Here is a 27,100-nt window from a genome sequence, read left to right as displayed (position 1 = left end):
GATATGACCCGTTTACGAATTAAAAATAATTTAATAAACATAAAAATAATTTTATCTAACTAAACTAAGTTATTCTTTTTTTCAAAGGCATTAATTACTTAATCCTAAACGAATTTATTTAATTTGAGTGAAGTTGAAATTATTATACTTGGACAAATAATATATTATATTATTTTTCACTTTTGTATTGTTTTAATTTATTTTATATTTTGCTTGGGATAAAACACTTTTACGGTGTTTAATTTATTTTAGATTTGATTTGGAATCATTTATTTAAATTTTTATTACTTGATTATGTAATTAGTTTTGTGAGAAATTGATTTTATTAGAAATTACAGTGATAAATTAATAAATTAAAATTAAGTTTCGGGTCATTTCGGGTCGACCCGCCGCCCCGTAAACCTGAAATTTTCGGGTTCGGGTCAGCATACCTGACCCGTCACGGGTTGGCGGGTCGGGGTTCGGGTCAACAGATTTTCTGGCGGGTCTGTTGACCCGAACCCGACCCGCCAACCTGATTTGGACCCGAATTGCCACCCCTAACTGCAAGCGTGAAGGATTGATTTCATGATAATTTAGAGTTGCGGGATGAGGGAAAAAAACAGGGTGCAAATCAATAACAAAAAAAAATATAAAGTAAATAAATAAAAGGATAAGAGGAAAATGCTTGAATTGACGCTTAAAATGAATTTCGGTCTAGAAAAGCCACACTGCTTCGCAGGACGGGGTAGTTTAAAAGAATAACGCGAAAGGAACATGGCGGGTGCGATCATACCAGCACTAATGCGCCGGATCCCATCAGAACTCCGAAGTTAAGCGTGCTTGGGCGAGAGTAGTACTAGGATGGGTGACCCCCTGGGAAGTCCTCGTGTTGCACCCCTCTCTTTTTTGTTTCGAAATCCAAATTTCCTATTCGTTCTTTATCCTGTAGTAATTTATCTCCGTCGGAACGATTGCTTAATATTTTGCTTCTTGTCGAAGCGTGAAGGAGGATCTGAAGGCGCGAGACAAATCAGGAACGGTACGGCTCGATCAAAGCCCGGATCGTCGCTCAAATTTGTCGGCGCAAATGTATCACCGCAACTAGGGGTGGCAATTTTCGACACGACACGAACCTAACACGAAATTAATGGGTTTGGGTTGAGGTTTCGGGAATTCGGGTCAGAATCGGGTTGGACCCGATGAACCCGAAAAGAAAACCGGTCGATTTCGGGTCAACCCGTGGTGACCTGATATGACCCGATATGACCCGTTTACGAATTAAAAATAATTTAATAAACATAAAAATAATTTTATCTAACTAAACTAAGTTATTCTTTTTTTCAAAGGCATTAATTACTTAATCCTAAACGAATTTATTTAATTTGTGTGAAGTTGAAATTATTATACTTGGACAAATAATATATTATATTATTTTTCACTTTTGTATTGTTTTAATTTATTTTATATTTTGCTTGGGATAAAACACTTTTACGGTGTTTAATTTATTTTAGATTTGATTTGGAATCATTTATTTAAATTTTTATTACTTGATTATGTAATTAGTTTTGTGAGAAATTGATTTTATTAGAAATTACAGTGATAAATTAATAAATTAAAATTAAGTTTCGGGTCATTTCGGGTCGACCCGCCGCCCCGTAAACCTGAAATTTTCGGGTTCGGGTCAGCATACCTGACCCGTCACGGGTTGGCGGGTCGGGGTTCGGGTCAATAGATTTTCTGGCGGGTCTGTTGACCCGAACCCGACCCGCCAACCTGATTTGGACCCGAATTGCCACCCCTAACTGCAAGCGTGAAGGATTGATTTCATGATAATTTAGAGTTGCGGGATGAGGGAAAAAAACAGGGTGCAAATCAATAACAAAAAAAAATATAAAGTAAATAAATAAAAGGATAAGAGGAAAATGCTTGAATTGACGCTTAAAATGAATTTCGGTCTAGAAAAGCCACACTGCTTCGCAGGACGGGGTAGTTTAAAAGAATAACGCGAAAGGAACATGGCGGGTGCGATCATACCAGCACTAATGCACCGGATCCCATCAGAACTCCGAAGTTAAGCGTGCTTGGGCGAGAGTAGTACTAGGATGGGTGACCCCCTGGGAAGTCCTCGTGTTGCACCCCTCTCTTTTTTGTTTCGAAATCCAAATTTCCTATTCGTTCTTTATCCTGTAGTAATTTAGCTCCGTCGGAACGATTGCTTAATATTTTGCTTCTTGTCGAAGCGTGAAGGAGGATCTGAAGGCGCGAGACAAATCAGGAACGGTACGGCTCGATCAAAGCCCGGATCGTCGCTCAAATTTGTCGGCGCAAATGTATCACCGCAACTAGGGGTGGCAATTTTCGACACGACACGAACCTAACACGAAATTAATGGGTTTGGGTTGAGGTTTCGGGAATTCGGGTCAGAATCGGGTTGGACCCGATGAACCCGAAAAGAAAACCGGTCGATTTCGGGTCAACCCGTGGTGACCTGATATGACCCGATATGACCCGTTTACGAATTAAAAATAATTTAATAAACATAAAAATAATTTTATCTAACTAAACTAAGTTATTCTTTTTTTCAAAGGCATTAATTACTTAATCCTAAACGAATTTATTTAATTTGAGTGAAGTTGAAATTATTATACTTGGACAAATAATATATTATATTATTTTTCACTTTTGTATTGTTTTAATTTATTTTATATTTTGCTTGGGATAAAACACTTTTACGGTGTTTAATTTATTTTAGATTTGATTTGGAATCATTTATTTAAATTTTTATTACTTGATTATGTAATTAGTTTTGTGAGAAATTGATTTTATTAGAAATTACAGTGATAAATTAATAAATTAAAATTAAGTTTCGGGTCATTTCGGGTCGACCCGCCGCCCCGTAAACCTGAAATTTTCGGGTTCGGGTCAGCATACCTGACCCGTCACGGGTTGGCGGGTCGGGGTTCGGGTCAACAGATTTTCTGGCGGGTCTGTTGACCCGAACCCGACCCGCCAACCTGATTTGGACCCGAATTGCCACCCCTAACTGCAAGCGTGGAGGATTGATTTCATGATAATTTAGAGTTGCGGGATGAGGGAAAAAAACAGGGTGCAAATCAATAACAAAAAAAAATATAAAGTAAATAAATAAAAGGATAAGAGGAAAATGCTTGAATTGACGCTTAAAATGAATTTCGGTCTAGAAAAGCCACACTGCTTCGCAGGACGGGGTAGTTTAAAAGAATAACGCGAAAGGAACATGGCGGGTGCGATCATACCAGCACTAATGCACCGGATCCCATCAGAACTCCGAAGTTAAGCGTGCTTGGGCGAGAGTAGTACTAGGATGGGTGACCCCCTGGGAAGTCCTCGTGTTGCACCCCTCTCTTTTTTGTTTCGAAATCCAAATTTCCTATTCGTTCTTTATCCTGTAGTAATTTAGCTCCGTCGGAACGATTGCTTAATATTTTGCTTCTTGTCGAAGCGTGAAGGAGGATCTGAAGGCGCGAGACAAATCAGGAACGGTACGGCTCGATCAAAGCCCGGATCGTCGCTCAAATTTGTCGGCGCAAATGTATCACCGCAACTAGGGGTGGCAATTTTCGACACGACACGAACCTAACACGAAATTAATGGGTTTGGGTTGAGGTTTCGGGAATTCGGGTCAGAATCGGGTTGGACCCGATGAACCCGAAAAGAAAACCGGTCGATTTCGGGTCAACCCGTGGTGACCTGATATGACCCGATATGACCCGTTTACGAATTAAAAATAATTTAATAAACATAAAAATAATTTTATCTAACTAAACTAAGTTATTCTTTTTTTCAAAGGCATTAATTACTTAATCCTAAACGAATTTATTTAATTTGTGTGAAGTTGAAATTATTATACTTGGACAAATAATATATTATATTATTTTTCACTTTTGTATTGTTTTAATTTATTTTATATTTTGCTTGGGATAAAACACTTTTACGGTGTTTAATTTATTTTAGATTTGATTTGGAATCATTTATTTAAATTTTTATTACTTGATTATGTAATTAGTTTTGTGAGAAATTGATTTTATTAGAAATTACAGTGATAAATTAATAAATTAAAATTAAGTTTCGGGTCATTTCGGGTCGACCCGCCGCCCCGTAAACCTGAAATTTTCGGGTTCGGGTCAGCATACCTGACCCGTCACGGGTTGGCGGGTCGGGGTTCGGGTCAACAGATTTTCTGGCGGGTCTGTTGACCCGAACCCGACCCGCCAACCTGATTTGGACCCGAATTGCCACCCCTAACTGCAAGCGTGAAGGATTGATTTCATGATAATTTAGAGTTGCGGGATGAGGGAAAAAAACAGGGTGCAAATCAATAACAAAAAAAAATATAAAGTAAATAAATAAAAGGATAAGAGGAAAATGCTTGAATTGACGCTTAAAATGAATTTCGGTCTAGAAAAGCCACACTGCTTCGCAGGACGGGGTAGTTTAAAAGAATAACGCGAAAGGAACATGGCGGGTGCGATCATACCAGCACTAATGCACCGGATCCCATCAGAACTCCGAAGTTAAGCGTGCTTGGGCGAGAGTAGTACTAGGATGGGTGACCCCTTGGGAAGTCCTCGTGTTGCACCCCTCTCTTTTTTGTTTCGAAATCCAAATTTCCTATTCGTTCTTTATCCTGTAGTAATTTAGCTCCGTCGGAACGATTGCTTAATATTTTGCTTCTTGTCGAAGCGTGAAGGAGGATCTGAAGGCGCGAGACAAATCAGGAACGGTACGGCTCGATCAAAGCCCGGATCGTCGCTCAAATTTGTCGGCGCAAATGTATCACCGCAACTAGGGGTGGCAATTTTCGACACGACACGAACCTAACACGAAATTAATGGGTTTGGGTTGAGGTTTCGGGAATTCGGGTCAGAATCGGGTTGGACCCGATGAACCCGAAAAGAAAACCGGTCAATTTCGGGTCAACCCGTGGTGACCTGATATGACCCGATATGACCCGTTTACGAATTAAAAATAATTTAATAAACATAAAAATAATTTTATCTAACTAAACTAAGTTATTCTTTTTTTCAAAGGCATTAATTACTTAATCCTAAACGAATTTATTTAATTTGTGTGAAGTTGAAATTATTATACTTGGACAAATAATATATTATATTATTTTTCACTTTTGTATTGTTTTAATTTATTTTATATTTTGCTTGGGATAAAACACTTTTACGGTGTTTAATTTATTTTAGATTTGATTTGGAATCATTTATTTAAATTTTTATTACTTGATTATGTAATTAGTTTTGTGAGAAATTGATTTTATTAGAAATTACAGTGATAAATTAATAAATTAAAATTAAGTTTCGGGTCATTTCGGGTCGACCCGCCGCCCCGTAAACCTGAAATTTTCGGGTTCGGGTCAGCATACCTGACCCGTCACGGGTTGGCGGGTCGGGGTTCGGGTCAACAGATTTTCTGGCGGGTCTGTTGACCCGAACCCGACCCGCCAACCTGATTTGGACCCGAATTGCCACCCCTGACTGCAAGCGTGAAGGATTGATTTCATGATAATTTAGAGTTGCGGGATGAGGGAAAAAAACAGGGTGCAAATCAATAACAAAAAAATATATAAAGTAAATAAATAAAAGGATAAGAGGAAAATGCTTGAATTGACGCTTAAAATGAATTTCGGTCTAGAAAAGCCACACTGCTTCGCAGGACGGGGTAGTTTAAAAGAATAACGCGAAAGGAACATGGCGGGTGCGATCATACCAGCACTAATGCACCGGATCCCATCAGAACTCCGAAGTTAAGCGTGCTTGGGCGAGAGTAGTACTAGGATGGGTGACCCCCTGGGAAGTCCTCGTGTTGCACCCCTCTCTTTTTTGTTTCGAAATCCAAATTTCCTATTCGTTCTTTATCCTGTAGTAATTTAGCTCCGTCGGAACGATTGCTTAATATTTTGCTTCTTGTCGAAGCGTGAAGGAGGATCTGAAGGCGCGAGACAAATCAGGAACGGTACGGCTCGATCAAAGCCCGGATCGTCGCTCAAATTTGTCGGCGCAAATGTATCACCGCAACTAGGGGTGGCAATTTTCGACACGACACGAACCTAACACGAAATTAATGGGTTTGGGTTGAGGTTTCGGGAATTCGGGTCAGAATCGGGTTGGACCCGATGAACCCGAAAAGAAAACCGGTCGATTTCGGGTCAACCCGTGGTGACCTGATATGACCCGATATGACCCGTTTACGAATTAAAAATAATTTAATAAACATAAAAATAATTTTATCTAACTAAACTAAGTTATTCTTTTTTTCAAAGGCATTAATTACTTAATCCTAAACGAATTTATTTAATTTGAGTGAAGTTGAAATTATTATACTTGGACAAATAATATATTATATTATTTTTCACTTTTGTATTGTTTTAATTTATTTTATATTTTGCTTGGGATAAAACACTTTTACGGTGTTTAATTTATTTTAGATTTGATTTGGAATCATTTATTTAAATTTTTATTACTTGATTATGTAATTAGTTTTGTGAGAAATTGATTTTATTAGAAATTACAGTGATAAATTAATAAATTAAAATTAAGTTTCGGGTCATTTCGGGTCGACCCGCCGCCCCGTAAACCTGAAATTTTCGGGTTCGGGTCAGCATACCTGACCCGTCACGGGTTGGCGGGTCGGGGTTCGGGTCAACAGATTTTCTGGCGGGTCTGTTGACCCGAACCCGACCCGCCAACCTGATTTGGACCCGAATTGCCACCCCTAACTGCAAGCGTGGAGGATTGATTTCATGATAATTTAGAGTTGCGGGATGAGGGAAAAAAACAGGGTGCAAATCAATAACAAAAAAAAATATAAAGTAAATAAATAAAAGGATAAGAGGAAAATGCTTGAATTGACGCTTAAAATGAATTTCGGTCTAGAAAAGCCACACTGCTTCGCAGGACGGGGTAGTTTAAAAGAATAACGCGAAAGGAACATGGCGGGTGCGATCATACCAGCACTAATGCACCGGATCCCATCAGAACTCCGAAGTTAAGCGTGCTTGGGCGAGAGTAGTACTAGGATGGGTGACCCCCTGGGAAGTCCTCGTGTTGCACCCCTCTCTTTTTTGTTTCGAAATCCAAATTTCCTATTCGTTCTTTATCCTGTAGTAATTTAGCTCCGTCGGAACGATTGCTTAATATTTTGCTTCTTGTCGAAGCGTGAAGGAGGATCTGAAGGCGCGAGACAAATCAGGAACGGTACGGCTCGATCAAAGCCCGGATCGTCGCTCAAATTTGTCGGCGCAAATGTATCACCGCAACTAGGGGTGGCAATTTTCGACACGACACGAACCTAACACGAAATTAATGGGTTTGGGTTGAGGTTTCGGGAATTCGGGTCAGAATCGGGTTGGACCCGATGAACCCGAAAAGAAAACCGGTCGATTTCGGGTCAACCCGTGGTGACCTGATATGACCCGATATGACCCGTTTACGAATTAAAAATAATTTAATAAACATAAAAATAATTTTATCTAACTAAACTAAGTTATTCTTTTTTTCAAAGGCATTAATTACTTAATCCTAAACGAATTTATTTAATTTGTGTGAAGTTGAAATTATTATACTTGGACAAATAATATATTATATTATTTTTCACTTTTGTATTGTTTTAATTTATTTTATATTTTGCTTGGGATAAAACACTTTTACGGTGTTTAATTTATTTTAGATTTGATTTGGAATCATTTATTTAAATTTTTATTACTTGATTATGTAATTAGTTTTGTGAGAAATTGATTTTATTAGAAATTACAGTGATAAATTAATAAATTAAAATTAAGTTTCGGGTCATTTCGGGTCGACCCGCCGCCCCGTAAACCTGAAATTTTCGGGTTCGGGTCAGCATACCTGACCCGTCACGGGTTGGCGGGTCGGGGTTCGGGTCAACAGATTTTCTGGCGGGTCTGTTGACCCGAACCCGACCCGCCAACCTGATTTGGACCCGAATTGCCACCCCTGACTGCAAGCGTGAAGGATTGATTTCATGATAATTTAGAGTTGCGGGATGAGGGAAAAAAACAGGGTGCAAATCAATAACAAAAAAATATATAAAGTAAATAAATAAAAGGATAAGAGGAAAATGCTTGAATTGACGCTTAAAATGAATTTCGGTCTAGAAAAGCCACACTGCTTCGCAGGACGGGGTAGTTTAAAAGAATAACGCGAAAGGAACATGGCGGGTGCGATCATACCAGCACTAATGCACCGGATCCCATCAGAACTCCGAAGTTAAGCGTGCTTGGGCGAGAGTAGTACTAGGATGGGTGACCCCCTGGGAAGTCCTCGTGTTGCACCCCTCTCTTTTTTGTTTCGAAATCCAAATTTCCTATTCGTTCTTTATCCTGTAGTAATTTAGCTCCGTCGGAACGATTGCTTAATATTTTGCTTCTTGTCGAAGCGTGAAGGAGGATCTGAAGGCGCGAGACAAATCAGGAACGGTACGGCTCGATCAAAGCCCGGATCGTCGCTCAAATTTGTCGGCGCAAATGTATCACCGCAACTAGGGGTGGCAATTTTCGACACGACACGAACCTAACACGAAATTAATGGGTTTGGGTTGAGGTTTCGGGAATTCGGGTCAGAATCGGGTTGGACCCGATGAACCCGAAAAGAAAACCGGTCGATTTCGGGTCAACCCGTGGTGACCTGATATGACCCGATATGACCCGTTTACGAATTAAAAATAATTTAATAAACATAAAAATAATTTTATCTAACTAAACTAAGTTATTCTTTTTTTCAAAGGCATTAATTACTTAATCCTAAACGAATTTATTTAATTTGAGTGAAGTTGAAATTATTATACTTGGACAAATAATATATTATATTATTTTTCACTTTTGTATTGTTTTAATTTATTTTATATTTTGCTTGGGATAAAACACTTTTACGGTGTTTAATTTATTTTAGATTTGATTTGGAATCATTTATTTAAATTTTTATTACTTGATTATGTAATTAGTTTTGTGAGAAATTGATTTTATTAGAAATTACAGTGATAAATTAATAAATTAAAATTAAGTTTCGGGTCATTTCGGGTCGACCCGCCGCCCCGTAAACCTGAAATTTTCGGGTTCGGGTCAGCATACCTGACCCGTCACGGGTTGGCGGGTCGGGGTTCGGGTCAACAGATTTTCTGGCGGGTCTGTTGACCCGAACCCGACCCGCCAACCTGATTTGGACCCGAATTGCCACCCCTAACTGCAAGCGTGAAGGATTGATTTCATGATAATTTAGAGTTGCGGGATGAGGGAAAAAAACAGGGTGCAAATCAATAACAAAAAAAAATATAAAGTAAATAAATAAAAGGATAAGAGGAAAATGCTTGAATTGACGCTTAAAATGAATTTCGGTCTAGAAAAGCCACACTGCTTCGCAGGACGGGGTAGTTTAAAAGAATAACGCGAAAGGAACATGGCGGGTGCGATCATACCAGCACTAATGCGCCGGATCCCATCAGAACTCCGAAGTTAAGCGTGCTTGGGCGAGAGTAGTACTAGGATGGGTGACCCCCTGGGAAGTCCTCGTGTTGCACCCCTCTCTTTTTTGTTTCGAAATCCAAATTTCCTATTCGTTCTTTATCCTGTAGTAATTTATCTCCGTCGGAACGATTGCTTAATATTTTGCTTCTTGTCGAAGCGTGAAGGAGGATCTGAAGGCGCGAGACAAATCAGGAACGGTACGGCTCGATCAAAGCCCGGATCGTCGCTCAAATTTGTCGGCGCAAATGTATCACCGCAACTAGGGGTGGCAATTTTCGACACGACACGAACCTAACACGAAATTAATGGGTTTGGGTTGAGGTTTCGGGAATTCGGGTCAGAATCGGGTTGGACCCGATGAACCCGAAAAGAAAACCGGTCGATTTCGGGTCAACCCGTGGTGACCTGATATGACCCGATATGACCCGTTTACGAATTAAAAATAATTTAATAAACATAAAAATAATTTTATCTAACTAAACTAAGTTATTCTTTTTTTCAAAGGCATTAATTACTTAATCCTAAACGAATTTATTTAATTTGTGTGAAGTTGAAATTATTATACTTGGACAAATAATATATTATATTATTTTTCACTTTTGTATTGTTTTAATTTATTTTATATTTTGCTTGGGATAAAACACTTTTACGGTGTTTAATTTATTTTAGATTTGATTTGGAATCATTTATTTAAATTTTTATTACTTGATTATGTAATTAGTTTTGTGAGAAATTGATTTTATTAGAAATTACAGTGATAAATTAATAAATTAAAATTAAGTTTCGGGTCATTTCGGGTCGACCCGCCGCCCCGTAAACCTGAAATTTTCGGGTTCGGGTCAGCATACCTGACCCGTCACGGGTTGGCGGGTCGGGGTTCGGGTCAATAGATTTTCTGGCGGGTCTGTTGACCCGAACCCGACCCGCCAACCTGATTTGGACCCGAATTGCCACCCCTAACTGCAAGCGTGAAGGATTGATTTCATGATAATTTAGAGTTGCGGGATGAGGGAAAAAAACAGGGTGCAAATCAATAACAAAAAAAAATATAAAGTAAATAAATAAAAGGATAAGAGGAAAATGCTTGAATTGACGCTTAAAATGAATTTCGGTCTAGAAAAGCCACACTGCTTCGCAGGACGGGGTAGTTTAAAAGAATAACGCGAAAGGAACATGGCGGGTGCGATCATACCAGCACTAATGCACCGGATCCCATCAGAACTCCGAAGTTAAGCGTGCTTGGGCGAGAGTAGTACTAGGATGGGTGACCCCCTGGGAAGTCCTCGTGTTGCACCCCTCTCTTTTTTGTTTCGAAATCCAAATTTCCTATTCGTTCTTTATCCTGTAGTAATTTAGCTCCGTCGGAACGATTGCTTAATATTTTGCTTCTTGTCGAAGCGTGAAGGAGGATCTGAAGGCGCGAGACAAATCAGGAACGGTACGGCTCGATCAAAGCCCGGATCGTCGCTCAAATTTGTCGGCGCAAATGTATCACCGCAACTAGGGGTGGCAATTTTCGACACGACACGAACCTAACACGAAATTAATGGGTTTGGGTTGAGGTTTCGGGAATTCGGGTCAGAATCGGGTTGGACCCGATGAACCCGAAAAGAAAACCGGTCGATTTCGGGTCAACCCGTGGTGACCTGATATGACCCGATATGACCCGTTTACGAATTAAAAATAATTTAATAAACATAAAAATAATTTTATCTAACTAAACTAAGTTATTCTTTTTTTCAAAGGCATTAATTACTTAATCCTAAACGAATTTATTTAATTTGAGTGAAGTTGAAATTATTATACTTGGACAAATAATATATTATATTATTTTTCACTTTTGTATTGTTTTAATTTATTTTATATTTTGCTTGGGATAAAACACTTTTACGGTGTTTAATTTATTTTAGATTTGATTTGGAATCATTTATTTAAATTTTTATTACTTGATTATGTAATTAGTTTTGTGAGAAATTGATTTTATTAGAAATTACAGTGATAAATTAATAAATTAAAATTAAGTTTCGGGTCATTTCGGGTCGACCCGCCGCCCCGTAAACCTGAAATTTTCGGGTTCGGGTCAGCATACCTGACCCGTCACGGGTTGGCGGGTCGGGGTTCGGGTCAACAGATTTTCTGGCGGGTCTGTTGACCCGAACCCGACCCGCCAACCTGATTTGGACCCGAATTGCCACCCCTAACTGCAAGCGTGGAGGATTGATTTCATGATAATTTAGAGTTGCGGGATGAGGGAAAAAAACAGGGTGCAAATCAATAACAAAAAAAAATATAAAGTAAATAAATAAAAGGATAAGAGGAAAATGCTTGAATTGACGCTTAAAATGAATTTCGGTCTAGAAAAGCCACACTGCTTCGCAGGACGGGGTAGTTTAAAAGAATAACGCGAAAGGAACATGGCGGGTGCGATCATACCAGCACTAATGCACCGGATCCCATCAGAACTCCGAAGTTAAGCGTGCTTGGGCGAGAGTAGTACTAGGATGGGTGACCCCCTGGGAAGTCCTCGTGTTGCACCCCTCTCTTTTTTGTTTCGAAATCCAAATTTCCTATTCGTTCTTTATCCTGTAGTAATTTAGCTCCGTCGGAACGATTGCTTAATATTTTGCTTCTTGTCGAAGCGTGAAGGAGGATCTGAAGGCGCGAGACAAATCAGGAACGGTACGGCTCGATCAAAGCCCGGATCGTCGCTCAAATTTGTCGGCGCAAATGTATCACCGCAACTAGGGGTGGCAATTTTCGACACGACACGAACCTAACACGAAATTAATGGGTTTGGGTTGAGGTTTCGGGAATTCGGGTCAGAATCGGGTTGGACCCGATGAACCCGAAAAGAAAACCGGTCGATTTCGGGTCAACCCGTGGTGACCTGATATGACCCGATATGACCCGTTTACGAATTAAAAATAATTTAATAAACATAAAAATAATTTTATCTAACTAAACTAAGTTATTCTTTTTTTCAAAGGCATTAATTACTTAATCCTAAACGAATTTATTTAATTTGTGTGAAGTTGAAATTATTATACTTGGACAAATAATATATTATATTATTTTTCACTTTTGTATTGTTTTAATTTATTTTATATTTTGCTTGGGATAAAACACTTTTACGGTGTTTAATTTATTTTAGATTTGATTTGGAATCATTTATTTAAATTTTTATTACTTGATTATGTAATTAGTTTTGTGAGAAATTGATTTTATTAGAAATTACAGTGATAAATTAATAAATTAAAATTAAGTTTCGGGTCATTTCGGGTCGACCCGCCGCCCCGTAAACCTGAAATTTTCGGGTTCGGGTCAGCATACCTGACCCGTCACGGGTTGGCGGGTCGGGGTTCGGGTCAACAGATTTTCTGGCGGGTCTGTTGACCCGAACCCGACCCGCCAACCTGATTTGGACCCGAATTGCCACCCCTAACTGCAAGCGTGAAGGATTGATTTCATGATAATTTAGAGTTGCGGGATGAGGGAAAAAAACAGGGTGCAAATCAATAACAAAAAAAAATATAAAGTAAATAAATAAAAGGATAAGAGGAAAATGCTTGAATTGACGCTTAAAATGAATTTCGGTCTAGAAAAGCCACACTGCTTCGCAGGACGGGGTAGTTTAAAAGAATAACGCGAAAGGAACATGGCGGGTGCGATCATACCAGCACTAATGCACCGGATCCCATCAGAACTACGAAGTTAAGCGTGCTTGGGCGAGAGTAGTACTAGGATGGGTGACCCCCTGGGAAGTCCTCGTGTTGCACCCCTCTCTTTTTTGTTTCGAAATCCAAATTTCCTATTCGTTCTTTATCCTGTAGTAATTTAGCTCCGTCGGAACGATTGCTTAATATTTTGCTTCTTGTCGAAGCGTGAAGGAAGATCTGAAGGCGCGAGACAAATCAGGAACGGTACGGCTCGATCAAAGCCCGGATCGTCGCTCAAATTTGTCGGCGCAAATGTATCACCGCAACTAGGGGTGGCAATTTTCGACACGACACGAACCTAACACGAAATTAATGGGTTTGGGTTGAGGTTTCGGGAATTCGGGTCAGAATCGGGTTGGACCCGATGAACCCGAAAAGAAAACCGGTCGATTTCGGGTCAACCCGTGGTGACCTGATATGACCCGATATGACCCGTTTACGAATTAAAAATAATTTAATAAACATAAAAATAATTTTATCTAACTAAACTAAGTTATTCTTTTTTTCAAAGGCATTAATTACTTAATCCTAAACGAATTTATTTAATTTGTGTGAAGTTGAAATTATTATACTTGGACAAATAATATATTATATTATTTTTCACTTTTGTATTGTTTTAATTTATTTTATATTTTGCTTGGGATAAAACACTTTTACGGTGTTTAATTTATTTTAGATTTGATTTGGAATCATTTATTTAAATTTTTATTACTTGATTATGTAATTAGTTTTGTGAGAAATTGATTTTATTAGAAATTACAGTGATAAATTAATAAATTAAAATTAAGTTTCGGGTCATTTCGGGTCGACCCGCCGCCCCGTAAACCTGAAATTTTCGGGTTCGGGTCAGCATACCTGACCCGTCACGGGTTGGCGGGTCGGGGTTCGGGTCAACAGATTTTCTGGCGGGTCTGTTGACCCGAACCCGACCCGCCAACCTGATTTGGACCCGAATTGCCACCCCTGACTGCAAGCGTGAAGGATTGATTTCATGATAATTTAGAGTTGCGGGATGAGGGAAAAAAACAGGGTGCAAATCAATAACAAAAAAAAATATAAAGTAAATAAATAAAAGGATAAGAGGAAAATGCTTGAATTGACGCTTAAAATGAATTTCGGTCTAGAAAAGCCACACTGCTTCGCAGGACGGGGTAGTTTAAAAGAATAACGCGAAAGGAACATGGCGGGTGCGATCATACCAGCACTAATGCACCGGATCCCATCAGAACTCCGAAGTTAAGCGTGCTTGGGCGAGAGTAGTACTAGGATGGGTGACCCCCTGGGAAGTCCTCGTGTTGCACCCCTCTCTTTTTTGTTTCGAAATCCAAATTTCCTATTCGTTCTTTATCCTGTAGTAATTTAGCTCCGTCGGAACGATTGCTTAATATTTTGCTTCTTGTCGAAGCGTGAAGGAGGATCTGAAGGCGCGAGACAAATCAGGAACGGTACGGCTCGATCAAAGCCCGGATCGTCGCTCAAATTTGTCGGCGCAAATGTATCACCGCAACTAGGGGTGGCAATTTTCGACACGACACGAACCTAACACGAAATTAATGGGTTTGGGTTGAGGTTTCGGGAATTCGGGTCAGAATCGGGTTGGACCCGATGAACCCGAAAAGAAAACCGGTCGATTTCGGGTCAACCCGTGGTGACCTGATATGACCCGATATGACCCGTTTACGAATTAAAAATAATTTAATAAACATAAAAATAATTTTATCTAACTAAACTAAGTTATTCTTTTTTTCAAAGGCATTAATTACTTAATCCTAAACGAATTTATTTAATTTGTGTGAAGTTGAAATTATTATACTTGGACAAATAATATATTATATTATTTTTCACTTTTGTATTGTTTTAATTTATTTTATATTTTGCTTGGGATAAAACACTTTTACGGTGTTTAATTTATTTTAGATTTGATTTGGAATCATTTATTTAAATTTTTATTACTTGATTATGTAATTAGTTTTGTGAGAAATTGATTTTATTAGAAATTACAGTGATAAATTAATAAATTAAAATTAAGTTTCGGGTCATTTCGGGTCGACCCGCCGCCCCGTAAACCTGAAATTTTCGGGTTCGGGTCAGCATACCTGACCCGTCACGGGTTGGCGGGTCGGGGTTCGGGTCAACAGATTTTCTGGCGGGTCTGTTGACCCGAACCCGACCCGCCAACCTGATTTGGACCCGAATTGCCACCCCTAACTGCAAGCGTGAAGGATTGATTTCATGATAATTTAGAGTTGCGGGATGAGGGAAAAAAACAGGGTGCAAATCAATAACAAAAAAAAATATAAAGTAAATAAATAAAAGGATAAGAGGAAAATGCTTGAATTGACGCTTAAAATGAATTTCGGTCTAGAAAAGCCACACTGCTTCGCAGGACGGGGTAGTTTAAAAGAATAACGCGAAAGGAACATGGCGGGTGCGATCATACCAGCACTAATGCACCGGATCCCATCAGAACTCCGAAGTTAAGCGTGCTTGGGCGAGAGTAGTACTAGGATGGGTGACCCCCTGGGAAGTCCTCGTGTTGCACCCCTCTCTTTTTTGTTTCGAAATCCAAATTTCCTATTCGTTCTTTATCCTGTAGTAATTTAGCTCCGTCGGAACGATTGCTTAATATTTTGCTTCTTGTCGAAGCGTGAAGGAGGATCTGAAGGCGCGAGACAAATCAGGAACGGTACGGCTCGATCAAAGCCCGGATCGTCGCTCAAATTTGTCGGCGCAAATGTATCACCGCAACTAGGGGTGGCAATTTTCGACACGACACGAACCTAACACGAAATTAATGGGTTTGGGTTGAGGTTTCGGGAATTCGGGTCAGAATCGGGTTGGACCCGATGAACCCGAAAAGAAAACCGGTCGATTTCGGGTCAACCCGTGGTGACCTGATATGACCCGATATGACCCGTTTACGAATTAAAAATAATTTAATAAACATAAAAATAATTTTATCTAACTAAACTAAGTTATTCTTTTTTTCAAAGGCATTAATTACTTAATCCTAAACGAATTTATTTAATTTGTGTGAAGTTGAAATTATTATACTTGGACAAATAATATATTATATTATTTTTCACTTTTGTATTGTTTTAATTTATTTTATATTTTGCTTGGGATAAAACACTTTTACGGTGTTTAATTTATTTTAGATTTGATTTGGAATCATTTATTTAAATTTTTATTACTTGATTATGTAATTAGTTTTGTGAGAAATTGATTTTATTAGAAATTACAGTGATAAATTAATAAATTAAAATTAAGTTTCGGGTCATTTCGGGTCGACCCGCCGCCCCGTAAACCTGAAATTTTCGGGTTCGGGTCAGCATACCTGACCCGTCACGGGTTGGCGGGTCGGGGTTCGGGTCAACAGATTTTCTGGCGGGTCTGTTGACCCGAACCCGACCCGCCAACCTGATTTGGACCCGAATTGCCACCCCTGACTGCAAGCGTGAAGGATTGATTTCATGATAATTTAGAGTTGCGGGATGAGGGAAAAAAACAGGGTGCAAATCAATAACAAAAAAATATATAAAGTAAATAAATAAAAGGATAAGAGGAAAATGCTTGAATTGACGCTTAAAATGAATTTCGGTCTAGAAAAGCCACACTGCTTCGCAGGACGGGGTAGTTTAAAAGAATAACGCAAAAGGAACATGGCGGGTGCGATCATACCAGCACTAATGCACCGGATCCCATCAGAACTCCGAAGTTAAGCGTGCTTGGGCGAGAGTAGTACTAGGATGGGTGACCCCCTGGGAAGTCCTCGTGTTGCACCCCTCTCTTTTTTGTTTCGAAATCCAAATTTCCTATTCGTTCTTTATCCTGTAGTAATTTAGCTCCGTCGGAACGATTGCTTAATATTTTGCTTCTTGTCGAAGCGTGAAGGAGGATCTGAAGGCGCGAGACAAATCAGGAACGGTACGGCTCGATCAAAGCCCGGATCGTCGCTCAAATTTGTCGGCGCAAATGTATCACCGCAACTAGGGGTGGCAATTTTCGACACGACACGAACCTAACACGAAATTAATGGGTTTGGGTTGAGGTTTCGGGAATTCGGGTCAGAATCGGGTTGGACCCGATGAACCCGAAAAGAAAACCGGTCGATTTCGGGTCAACCCGTGGTGACCTGATATGACCCGATATGACCCGTTTACGAATTAAAAATAATTTAATAAACATAAAAATAATTTTATCTAACTAAACTAAGTTATTCTTTTTTTCAAAGGCATTAATTACTTAATCCTAAACGAATTTATTTAATTTGTGTGAAGTTGAAATTATTATACTTGGACAAATAATATATTATATTATTTTTCACTTTTGTATTGTTTTAATTTATTTTATATTTTGCTTGGGATAAAACACTTTTACGGTGTTTAATTTATTTTAGATTTGATTTGGAATCATTTATTTAAATTTTTATTACTTGATTATGTAATTAGTTTTGTGAGAAATTGATTTTATTAGAAATTACAGTGATAAATTAATAAATTAAAATTAAGTTTCGGGTCATTTCGGGTCGACCCGCCGCCCCGTAAACCTGAAATTTTCGGGTTCGGGTCAGCATACCTGACCCGTCACGGGTTGGCGGGTCGGGGTTCGGGTCAACAGATTTTCTGGCGGGTCTGTTGACCCGAACCCGACCCGCCAACCTGATTTGGACCCGAATTGCCACCCCTGACTGCAAGCGTGAAGGATTGATTTCATGATAATTTAGAGTTGCGGGATGAGGGAAAAAAACAGGGTGCAAATCAATAACAAAAAAAAATATAAAGTAAATAAATAAAAGGATAAGAGGAAAATGCTTGAATTGACGCTTAAAATGAATTTCGGTCTAGAAAAGCCACACTGCTTCGCAGGACGGGGTAGTTTAAAAGAATAACGCGAAAGGAACATGGCGGGTGCGATCATACCAGCACTAATGCACCGGATCCCATCAGAACTCCGAAGTTAAGCGTGCTTGGGCGAGAGTAGTACTAGGATGGGTGACCCCCTGGGAAGTCCTCGTGTTGCACCCCTCTCTTTTTTGTTTCGAAATCCAAATTTCCTATTCGTTCTTTATCCTGTAGTAATTTAGCTCCGTCGGAACGATTGCTTAATATTTTGCTTCTTGTCGAAGCGTGAAGGAGGATCTGAAGGCGCGAGACAAATCAGGAACGGTACGGCTCGATCAAAGCCCGGATCGTCGCTCAAATTTGTCGGCGCAAATGTATCACCGCAACTAGGGGTGGCAATTTTCGACACGACACGAACCTAACACGAAATTAATGGGTTTGGGTTGAGGTTTCGGGAATTCGGGTCAGAATCGGGTTGGACCCGATGAACCCGAAAAGAAAACCGGTCGATTTCGGGTCAACCCGTGGTGACCTGATATGACCCGATATGACCCGTTTACGAATTAAAAATAATTTAATAAACATAAAAATAATTTTATCTAACTAAACTAAGTTATTCTTTTTTTCAAAGGCATTAATTACTTAATCCTAAACGAATTTATTTAATTTGTGTGAAGTTGAAATTATTATACTTGGACAAATAATATATTATATTATTTTTCACTTTTGTATTGTTTTAATTTATTTTATATTTTGCTTGGGATAAAACACTTTTACGGTGTTTAATTTATTTTAGATTTGATTTGGAATCATTGATTTAAATTTTTATTACTTGATTATGTAATTAGTTTTGTGAGAAATTGATTTTATTAGAAATTACAGTGATAAATTAATAAATTAAAATTAAGTTTCGGGTCATTTCGGGTCGACCCGCCGCCCCGTAAACCTGAAATTTTCGGGTTCGGGTCAGCATACCTGACCCGTCACGGGTTGGCGGGTCGGGGTTCGGGTCAACAGATTTTCTGGCGGGTCTGTTGACCCGAACCCGACCCGCCAACCTGATTTGGACCCGAATTGCCACCCCTAACTGCAAGCGTGAAGGATTGATTTCATGATAATTTAGAGTTGCGGGATGAGGGAAAAAAACAGGGTGCAAATCAATAACAAAAAAAAATATAAAGTAAATAAATAAAAGGATAAGAGGAAAATGCTTGAATTGACGCTTAAAATGAATTTCGGTCTAGAAAAGCCACACTGCTTCGCAGGACGGGGTAGTTTAAAAGAATAACGCGAAAGGAACATGGCGGGTGCGATCATACCAGCACTAATGCACCGGATCCCATCAGAACTACGAAGTTAAGCGTGCTTGGGCGAGAGTAGTACTAGGATGGGTGACCCCCTGGGAAGTCCTCGTGTTGCACCCCTCTCTTTTTTGTTTCGAAATCCAAATTTCCTATTCGTTCTTTATCCTGTAGTAATTTAGCTCCGTCGGAACGATTGCTTAATATTTTGCTTCTTGTCGAAGCGTGAAGGAAGATCTGAAGGCGCGAGACAAATCAGGAACGGTACGGCTCGATCAAAGCCCGGATCGTCGCTCAAATTTGTCGGCGCAAATGTATCACCGCAACTAGGGGTGGCAATTTTCGACACGACACGAACCTAACACGAAATTAATGGGTTTGGGTTGAGGTTTCGGGAATTCGGGTCAGAATCGGGTTGGACCCGATGAACCCGAAAAGAAAACCGGTCGATTTCGGGTCAACCCGTGGTGACCTGATATGACCCGATATGACCCGTTTACGAATTAAAAATAATTTAATAAACATAAAAATAATTTTATCTAACTAAACTAAGTTATTCTTTTTTTCAAAGGCATTAATTACTTAATCCTAAACGAATTTATTTAATTTGAGTGAAGTTGAAATTATTATACTTGGACAAATAATATATTATATTATTTTTCACTTTTGTATTGTTTTAATTTATTTTATATTTTGCTTGGGATAAAACACTTTTACGGTGTTTAATTTATTTTAGATTTGATTTGGAATCATTGATTTAAATTTTTATTACTTGATTATGTAATTAGTTTTGTGAGAAATTGATTTTATTAGAAATTACAGTGATAAATTAATAAATTAAAATTAAGTTTCGGGTCATTTCGGGTCGACCCGCCGCCCCGTAAACCTGAAATTTTCGGGTTCGGGTCAGCATACCTGACCCGTCACGGGTTGGCGGGTCGGGGTTCGGGTCAACAGATTTTCTGGCGGGTCTGTTGACCCGAACCCGACCCGCCAACCTGATTTGGACCCGAATTGCCACCCCTAACTGCAAGCGTGAAGGATTGATTTCATGATAATTTAGAGTTGCGGGATGAGGGAAAAAAACAGGGTGCAAATCAATAACAAAAAAAAATATAAAGTAAATAAATAAAAGGATAAGAGGAAAATGCTTGAATTGACGCTTAAAATGAATTTCGGTCTAGAAAAGCCACACTGCTTCGCAGGACGGGGTAGTTTAAAAGAATAACGCGAAAGGAACATGGCGGGTGCGATCATACCAGCACTAATGCACCGGATCCCATCAGAACTACGAAGTTAAGCGTGCTTGGGCGAGAGTAGTACTAGGATGGGTGACCCCCTGGGAAGTCCTCGTGTTGCACCCCTCTCTTTTTTGTTTCGAAATCCAAATTTCCTATTCGTTCTTTATCCTGTAGTAATTTAGCTCCGTCGGAACGATTGCTTAATATTTTGCTTCTTGTCGAAGCGTGAAGGAAGATCTGAAGGCGCGAGACAAATCAGGAACGGTACGGCTCGATCAAAGCCCGGATCGTCGCTCAAATTTGTCGGCGCAAATGTATCACCGCAACTAGGGGTGGCAATTTTCGACACGACACGAACCTAACACGAAATTAATGGGTTTGGGTTGAGGTTTCGGGAATTCGGGTCAGAATCGGGTTGGACCCGATGAACCCGAAAAGAAAACCGGTCGATTTCGGGTCAACCCGTGGTGACCTGATATGACCCGATATGACCCGTTTACGAATTAAAAATAATTTAATAAACATAAAAATAATTTTATCTAACTAAACTAAGTTATTCTTTTTTTCAAAGGCATTAATTACTTAATCCTAAACGAATTTATTTAATTTGTGTGAAGTTGAAATTATTATACTTGGACAAATAATATATTATATTATTTTTCACTTTTGTATTGTTTTAATTTATTTTATATTTTGCTTGGGATAAAACACTTTTACGGTGTTTAATTTATTTTAGATTTGATTTGGAATCATTTATTTAAATTTTTATTACTTGATTATGTAATTAGTTTTGTGAGAAATTGATTTTATTAGAAATTACAGTGATAAATTAATAAATTAAAATTAAGTTTCGGGTCATTTCGGGTCGACCCGCCGCCCCGTAAACCTGAAATTTTCGGGTTCGGGTCAGCATACCTGACCCGTCACGGGTTGGCGGGTCGGGGTTCGGGTCAACAGATTTTCTGGCGGGTCTGTTGACCCGAACCCGACCCGCCAACCTGATTTGGACCCGAATTGCCACCCCTGACTGCAAGCGTGAAGGATTGATTTCATGATAATTTAGAGTTGCGGGATGAGGGAAAAAAACAGGGTGCAAATCAATAACAAAAAAATATATAAAGTAAATAAATAAAAGGATAAGAGGAAAATGCTTGAATTGACGCTTAAAATGAATTTCGGTCTAGAAAAGCCACACTGCTTCGCAGGACGGGGTAGTTTAAAAGAATAACGCGAAAGGAACATGGCGGGTGCGATCATACCAGCACTAATGCACCGGATCCCATCAGAACTCCGAAGTTAAGCGTGCTTGGGCGAGAGTAGTACTAGGATGGGTGACCCCCTGGGAAGTCCTCGTGTTGCACCCCTCTCTTTTTTGTTTCGAAATCCAAATTTCCTATTCGTTCTTTATCCTGTAGTAATTTAGCTCCGTCGGAACGATTGCTTAATATTTTGCTTCTTGTCGAAGCGTGAAGGAGGATCTGAAGGCGCGAGACAAATCAGGAACGGTACGGCTCGATCAAAGCCCGGATCGTCGCTCAAATTTGTCGGCGCAAATGTATCACCGCAACTAGGGGTGGCAATTTTCGACACGACACGAACCTAACACGAAATTAATGGGTTTGGGTTGAGGTTTCGGGAATTCGGGTCAGAATCGGGTTGGACCCGATGAACCCGAAAAGAAAACCGGTCGATTTCGGGTCAACCCGTGGTGACCTGATATGACCCGATATGACCCGTTTACGAATTAAAAATAATTTAATAAACATAAAAATAATTTTATCTAACTAAACTAAGTTATTCTTTTTTTCAAAGGCATTAATTACTTAATCCTAAACGAATTTATTTAATTTGTGTGAAGTTGAAATTATTATACTTGGACAAATAATATATTATATTATTTTTCACTTTTGTATTGTTTTAATTTATTTTATATTTTGCTTGGGATAAAACACTTTTACGGTGTTTAATTTATTTTAGATTTGATTTGGAATCATTTATTTAAATTTTTATTACTTGATTATGTAATTAGTTTTGTGAGAAATTGATTTTATTAGAAATTACAGTGATAAATTAATAAATTAAAATTAAGTTTCGGGTCATTTCGGGTCGACCCGCCGCCCCGTAAACCTGAAATTTTCGGGTTCGGGTCAGCATACCTGACCCGTCACGGGTTGGCGGGTCGGGGTTCGGGTCAACAGATTTTCTGGCGGGTCTGTTGACCCGAACCCGACCCGCCAACCTGATTTGGACCCCAATTGCCACCCCTGACTGCAAGCGTGAAGGATTGATTTCATGATAATTTAGAGTTGCGGGATGAGGGAAAAAAACAGGGTGCAAATCAATAACAAAAAAAAATATAAAGTAAATAAATAAAAGGATAAGAGGAAAATGCTTGAATTGACGCTTAAAATGAATTTCGGTCTAGAAAAGCCACACTGCTTCGCAGGACGGGGTAGTTTAAAAGAATAACGCGAAAGGAACATGGCGGGTGCGATCATACCAGCACTAATGCACCGGATCCCATCAGAACTCCGAAGTTAAGCGTGCTTGGGCGAGAGTAGTACTAGGATGGGTGACCCCCTGGGAAGTCCTCGTGTTGCACCCCTCTCTTTTTTGTTTCGAAATCCAAATTTCCTATTCGTTCTTTATCCTGTAGTAATTTAGCTCCGTCGGAACGATTGCTTAATATTTTGCTTCTTGTCGAAGCGTGAAGGAGGATCTGAAGGCGCGAGACAAATCAGGAACGGTACGGCTCGATCAAAGCCCGGATCGTCGCTCAAATTTGTCGGCGCAAATGTATCACCGCAACTAGGGGTGGCAATTTTCGACACGACACGAACCTAACACGAAATTAATGGGTTTGGGTTGAGGTTTCGGGAATTCGGGTCAGAATCGGGTTGGACCCGATGAACCCGAAAAGAAAACCGGTCGATTTCGGGTCAACCCGTGGTGACCTGATATGACCCGATATGACCCGTTTACGAATTAAAAATAATTTAATAAACATAAAAATAATTTTATCTAACTAAACTAAGTTATTCTTTTTTTCAAAGGCATTAATTACTTAATCCTAAACGAATTTATTTAATTTGTGTGAAGTTGAAATTATTATACTTGGACAAATAATATATTATATTATTTTTCACTTTTGTATTGTTTTAATTTATTTTATATTTTGCTTGGGATAAAACACTTTTACGGTGTTTAATTTATTTTAGATTTGATTTGGAATCATTTATTTAAATTTTTATTACTTGATTATGTAATTAGTTTTGTGAGAAATTGATTTTATTAGAAATTACAGTGATAAATTAATAAATTAAAATTAAGTTTCGGGTCATTTCGGGTCGACCCGCCGCCCCGTAAACCTGAAATTTTCGGGTTCGGGTCAGCATACCTGACCCGTCACGGGTTGGCGGGTCGGGGTTCGGGTCAACAGATTTTCTGGCGGGTCTGTTGACCCGAACCCGACCCGCCAACCTGATTTGGACCCGAATTGCCACCCCTGACTGCAAGCGTGAAGGATTGATTTCATGATAATTTAGAGTTGCGGGATGAGGGAAAAAAACAGGGTGCAAATCAATAACAAAAAAATATATAAAGTAAATAAATAAAAGGATAAGAGGAAAATGCTTGAATTGACGCTTAAAATGAATTTCGGTCTAGAAAAGCCACACTGCTTCGCAGGACGGGGTAGTTTAAAAGAATAACGCGAAAGGAACATGGCGGGTGCGATCATACCAGCACTAATGCACCGGATCCCATCAGAACTCCGAAGTTAAGCGTGCTTGGGCGAGAGTAGTACTAGGATGGGTGACCCCCTGGGAAGTCCTCGTGTTGCACCCCTCTCTTTTTTGTTTCGAAATCCAAATTTCCTATTCGTTCTTTATCCTGTAGTAATTTAGCTCCGTCGGAACGATTGCTTAATATTTTGCTTCTTGTCGAAGCGTGAAGGAGGATCTGAAGGCGCGAGACAAATCAGGAACGGTACGGCTCGATCAAAGCCCGGATCGTCGCTCAAATTTGTCGGCGCAAATGTATCACCGCAACTAGGGGTGGCAATTTTCGACACGACACGAACCTAACACGAAATTAATGGGTTTGGGTTGAGGTTTCGGGAATTCGGGTCAGAATCGGGTTGGACCCGATGAACCCGAAAAGAAAACCGGTCGATTTCGGGTCAACCCGTGGTGACCTGATATGACCCGATATGACCCGTTTACGAATTAAAAATAATTTAATAAACATAAAAATAATTTTATCTAACTAAACTAAGTTATTCTTTTTTTCAAAGGCATTAATTACTTAATCCTAAACGAATTTATTTAATTTGTGTGAAGTTGAAATTATTATACTTGGACAAATAATATATTATATTATTTTTCACTTTTGTATTGTTTTAATTTATTTTATATTTTGCTTGGGATAAAACACTTTTACGGTGTTTAATTTATTTTAGATTTGATTTGGAATCATTTATTTAAATTTTTATTACTTGATTATGTAATTAGTTTTGTGAGAAATTGATTTTATTAGAAATTACAGTGATAAATTAATAAATTAAAATTAAGTTTCGGGTCATTTCGGGTCGACCCGCCGCCCCGTAAACCTGAAATTTTCGGGTTCGGGTCAGCATACCTGACCCGTCACGGGTTGGCGGGTCGGGGTTCGGGTCAACAGATTTTCTGGCGGGTCTGTTGACCCGAACCCGACCCGCCAACCTGATTTGGACCCCAATTGCCACCCCTGACTGCAAGCGTGAAGGATTGATTTCATGATAATTTAGAGTTGCGGGATGAGGGAAAAAAACAGGGTGCAAATCAATAACAAAAAAAAATATAAAGTAAATAAATAAAAGGATAAGAGGAAAATGCTTGAATTGACGCTTAAAATGAATTTCGGTCTAGAAAAGCCACACTGCTTCGCAGGACGGGGTAGTTTAAAAGAATAACGCGAAAGGAACATGGCGGGTGCGATCATACCAGCACTAATGCACCGGATCCCATCAGAACTCCGAAGTTAAGCGTGCTTGGGCGAGAGTAGTACTAGGATGGGTGACCCCCTGGGAAGTCCTCGTGTTGCACCCCTCTCTTTTTTGTTTCGAAATCCAAATTTCCTATTCGTTCTTTATCCTGTAGTAATTTAGCTCCGTCGGAACGATTGCTTAATATTTTGCTTCTTGTCGAAGCGTGAAGGAGGATCTGAAGGCGCGAGACAAATCAGGAACGGTACGGCTCGATCAAAGCCCGGATCGTCGCTCAAATTTGTCGGCGCAAATGTATCACCGCAACTAGGGGTGGCAATTTTCGACACGACACGAACCTAACACGAAATTAATGGGTTTGGGTTGAGGTTTCGGGAATTCGGGTCAGAATCGGGTTGGACCCGATGAACCCGAAAAGAAAACCGGTCGATTTCGGGTCAACCCGTGGTGACCTGATATGACCCGATATGACCCGTTTACGAATTAAAAATAATTTAATAAACATAAAAATAATTTTATCTAACTAAACTAAGTTATTCTTTTTTTCAAAGGCATTAATTACTTAATCCTAAACGAATTTATTTAATTTGTGTGAAGTTGAAATTATTATACTTGGACAAATAATATATTATATTATTTTTCACTTTTGTATTGTTTTAATTTATTTTATATTTTGCTTGGGATAAAACACTTTTACGGTGTTTAATTTATTTTAGATTTGATTTGGAATCATTTATTTAAATTTTTATTACTTGATTATGTAATTAGTTTTGTGAGAAATTGATTTTATTAGAAATTACAGTGATAAATTAATAAATTAAAATTAAGTTTCGGGTCATTTCGGGTCGACCCGCCGCCCCGTAAACCTGAAATTTTCGGGTTCGGGTCAGCATACCTGACCCGTCACGGGTTGGCGGGTCGGGGTTCGGGTCAACAGATTTTCTGGCGGGTCTGTTGACCCGAACCCGACCCGCCAACCTGATTTGGACCCGAATTGCCACCCCTGACTGCAAGCGTGAAGGATTGATTTCATGATAATTTAGAGTTGCGGGATGAGGGAAAAAAACAGGGTGCAAATCAATAACAAAAAAATATATAAAGTAAATAAATAAAAGGATAAGAGGAAAATGCTTGAATTGACGCTTAAAATGAATTTCGGTCTAGAAAAGCCACACTGCTTCGCAGGACGGGGTAGTTTAAAAGAATAACGCGAAAGGAACATGGCGGGTGCGATCATACCAGCACTAATGCACCGGATCCCATCAGAACTCCGAAGTTAAGCGTGCTTGGGCGAGAGTAGTACTAGGATGGGTGACCCCCTGGGAAGTCCTCGTGTTGCACCCCTCTCTTTTTTGTTTCGAAATCCAAATTTCCTATTCGTTCTTTATCCTGTAGTAATTTAGCTCCGTCGGAACGATTGCTTAATATTTTGCTTCTTGTCGAAGCGTGAAGGAGGATCTGAAGGCGCGAGACAAATCAGGAACGGTACGGCTCGATCAAAGC

General features: G+C 39.4%; 22 non-coding genes across 22 annotated transcripts; all 22 read left to right on the top strand.

Moving 5' to 3' along the window:
- The first annotated feature begins 761 nt into the window (after positions 1-761).
- LOC140030397 (5S ribosomal RNA) lies at positions 762-880 on the top strand. Its single transcript, XR_011834311.1, has one exon. It is a non-coding gene; the product is annotated as a 5S ribosomal RNA (ribosomal RNA).
- A 1,122-nt stretch (positions 881-2,002) lies between these two features.
- LOC140029576 (5S ribosomal RNA) lies at positions 2,003-2,121 on the top strand. The gene has a single exon (XR_011833482.1). It is a non-coding gene; the product is annotated as a 5S ribosomal RNA (ribosomal RNA).
- Positions 2,122-3,243: 1,122 nt separating this feature from the next.
- Positions 3,244-3,362, top strand: LOC140029575 (5S ribosomal RNA). Its single transcript, XR_011833481.1, has one exon. It is a non-coding gene; the product is annotated as a 5S ribosomal RNA (ribosomal RNA).
- A 1,122-nt stretch (positions 3,363-4,484) lies between these two features.
- On the top strand, positions 4,485-4,603 carry LOC140029881 (5S ribosomal RNA). Its single transcript, XR_011833796.1, has one exon. It is a non-coding gene; the product is annotated as a 5S ribosomal RNA (ribosomal RNA).
- Positions 4,604-5,725: 1,122 nt separating this feature from the next.
- On the top strand, positions 5,726-5,844 carry LOC140029573 (5S ribosomal RNA). Its single transcript, XR_011833479.1, has one exon. It is a non-coding gene; the product is annotated as a 5S ribosomal RNA (ribosomal RNA).
- Positions 5,845-6,966: 1,122 nt separating this feature from the next.
- LOC140029572 (5S ribosomal RNA) lies at positions 6,967-7,085 on the top strand. The gene has a single exon (XR_011833478.1). It is a non-coding gene; the product is annotated as a 5S ribosomal RNA (ribosomal RNA).
- A 1,122-nt stretch (positions 7,086-8,207) lies between these two features.
- LOC140029571 (5S ribosomal RNA) lies at positions 8,208-8,326 on the top strand. The gene has a single exon (XR_011833477.1). It is a non-coding gene; the product is annotated as a 5S ribosomal RNA (ribosomal RNA).
- Positions 8,327-9,448: 1,122 nt separating this feature from the next.
- LOC140030396 (5S ribosomal RNA) lies at positions 9,449-9,567 on the top strand. The gene has a single exon (XR_011834310.1). It is a non-coding gene; the product is annotated as a 5S ribosomal RNA (ribosomal RNA).
- Positions 9,568-10,689: 1,122 nt separating this feature from the next.
- LOC140029570 (5S ribosomal RNA) lies at positions 10,690-10,808 on the top strand. The gene has a single exon (XR_011833476.1). It is a non-coding gene; the product is annotated as a 5S ribosomal RNA (ribosomal RNA).
- A 1,122-nt stretch (positions 10,809-11,930) lies between these two features.
- Positions 11,931-12,049, top strand: LOC140029569 (5S ribosomal RNA). The gene has a single exon (XR_011833475.1). It is a non-coding gene; the product is annotated as a 5S ribosomal RNA (ribosomal RNA).
- A 1,122-nt stretch (positions 12,050-13,171) lies between these two features.
- Positions 13,172-13,290, top strand: LOC140031490 (5S ribosomal RNA). Its single transcript, XR_011835412.1, has one exon. It is a non-coding gene; the product is annotated as a 5S ribosomal RNA (ribosomal RNA).
- A 1,122-nt stretch (positions 13,291-14,412) lies between these two features.
- LOC140029567 (5S ribosomal RNA) lies at positions 14,413-14,531 on the top strand. The gene has a single exon (XR_011833473.1). It is a non-coding gene; the product is annotated as a 5S ribosomal RNA (ribosomal RNA).
- Positions 14,532-15,653: 1,122 nt separating this feature from the next.
- On the top strand, positions 15,654-15,772 carry LOC140029566 (5S ribosomal RNA). Its single transcript, XR_011833472.1, has one exon. It is a non-coding gene; the product is annotated as a 5S ribosomal RNA (ribosomal RNA).
- Positions 15,773-16,894: 1,122 nt separating this feature from the next.
- Positions 16,895-17,013, top strand: LOC140029565 (5S ribosomal RNA). Its single transcript, XR_011833471.1, has one exon. It is a non-coding gene; the product is annotated as a 5S ribosomal RNA (ribosomal RNA).
- A 1,122-nt stretch (positions 17,014-18,135) lies between these two features.
- Positions 18,136-18,254, top strand: LOC140029564 (5S ribosomal RNA). Its single transcript, XR_011833470.1, has one exon. It is a non-coding gene; the product is annotated as a 5S ribosomal RNA (ribosomal RNA).
- Positions 18,255-19,376: 1,122 nt separating this feature from the next.
- LOC140031489 (5S ribosomal RNA) lies at positions 19,377-19,495 on the top strand. The gene has a single exon (XR_011835411.1). It is a non-coding gene; the product is annotated as a 5S ribosomal RNA (ribosomal RNA).
- A 1,122-nt stretch (positions 19,496-20,617) lies between these two features.
- Positions 20,618-20,736, top strand: LOC140031488 (5S ribosomal RNA). Its single transcript, XR_011835410.1, has one exon. It is a non-coding gene; the product is annotated as a 5S ribosomal RNA (ribosomal RNA).
- A 1,122-nt stretch (positions 20,737-21,858) lies between these two features.
- On the top strand, positions 21,859-21,977 carry LOC140029563 (5S ribosomal RNA). The gene has a single exon (XR_011833469.1). It is a non-coding gene; the product is annotated as a 5S ribosomal RNA (ribosomal RNA).
- Positions 21,978-23,099: 1,122 nt separating this feature from the next.
- Positions 23,100-23,218, top strand: LOC140029561 (5S ribosomal RNA). The gene has a single exon (XR_011833467.1). It is a non-coding gene; the product is annotated as a 5S ribosomal RNA (ribosomal RNA).
- Positions 23,219-24,340: 1,122 nt separating this feature from the next.
- LOC140029560 (5S ribosomal RNA) lies at positions 24,341-24,459 on the top strand. Its single transcript, XR_011833466.1, has one exon. It is a non-coding gene; the product is annotated as a 5S ribosomal RNA (ribosomal RNA).
- A 1,122-nt stretch (positions 24,460-25,581) lies between these two features.
- LOC140029559 (5S ribosomal RNA) lies at positions 25,582-25,700 on the top strand. Its single transcript, XR_011833465.1, has one exon. It is a non-coding gene; the product is annotated as a 5S ribosomal RNA (ribosomal RNA).
- A 1,122-nt stretch (positions 25,701-26,822) lies between these two features.
- On the top strand, positions 26,823-26,941 carry LOC140029558 (5S ribosomal RNA). The gene has a single exon (XR_011833464.1). It is a non-coding gene; the product is annotated as a 5S ribosomal RNA (ribosomal RNA).
- Positions 26,942-27,100: the final 159 nt, after the last annotated feature.

Source organism: Coffea arabica, chromosome 11e (genome assembly GCF_036785885.1).
Source record: "Coffea arabica cultivar ET-39 chromosome 11e, Coffea Arabica ET-39 HiFi, whole genome shotgun sequence".
Lineage (NCBI taxonomy): Eukaryota > Viridiplantae > Streptophyta > Magnoliopsida > Gentianales > Rubiaceae > Coffea > Coffea arabica.
Note: the sequence above shows the minus strand (reverse complement) of the source record. Positions and strands in the feature narration are given on the sequence as shown.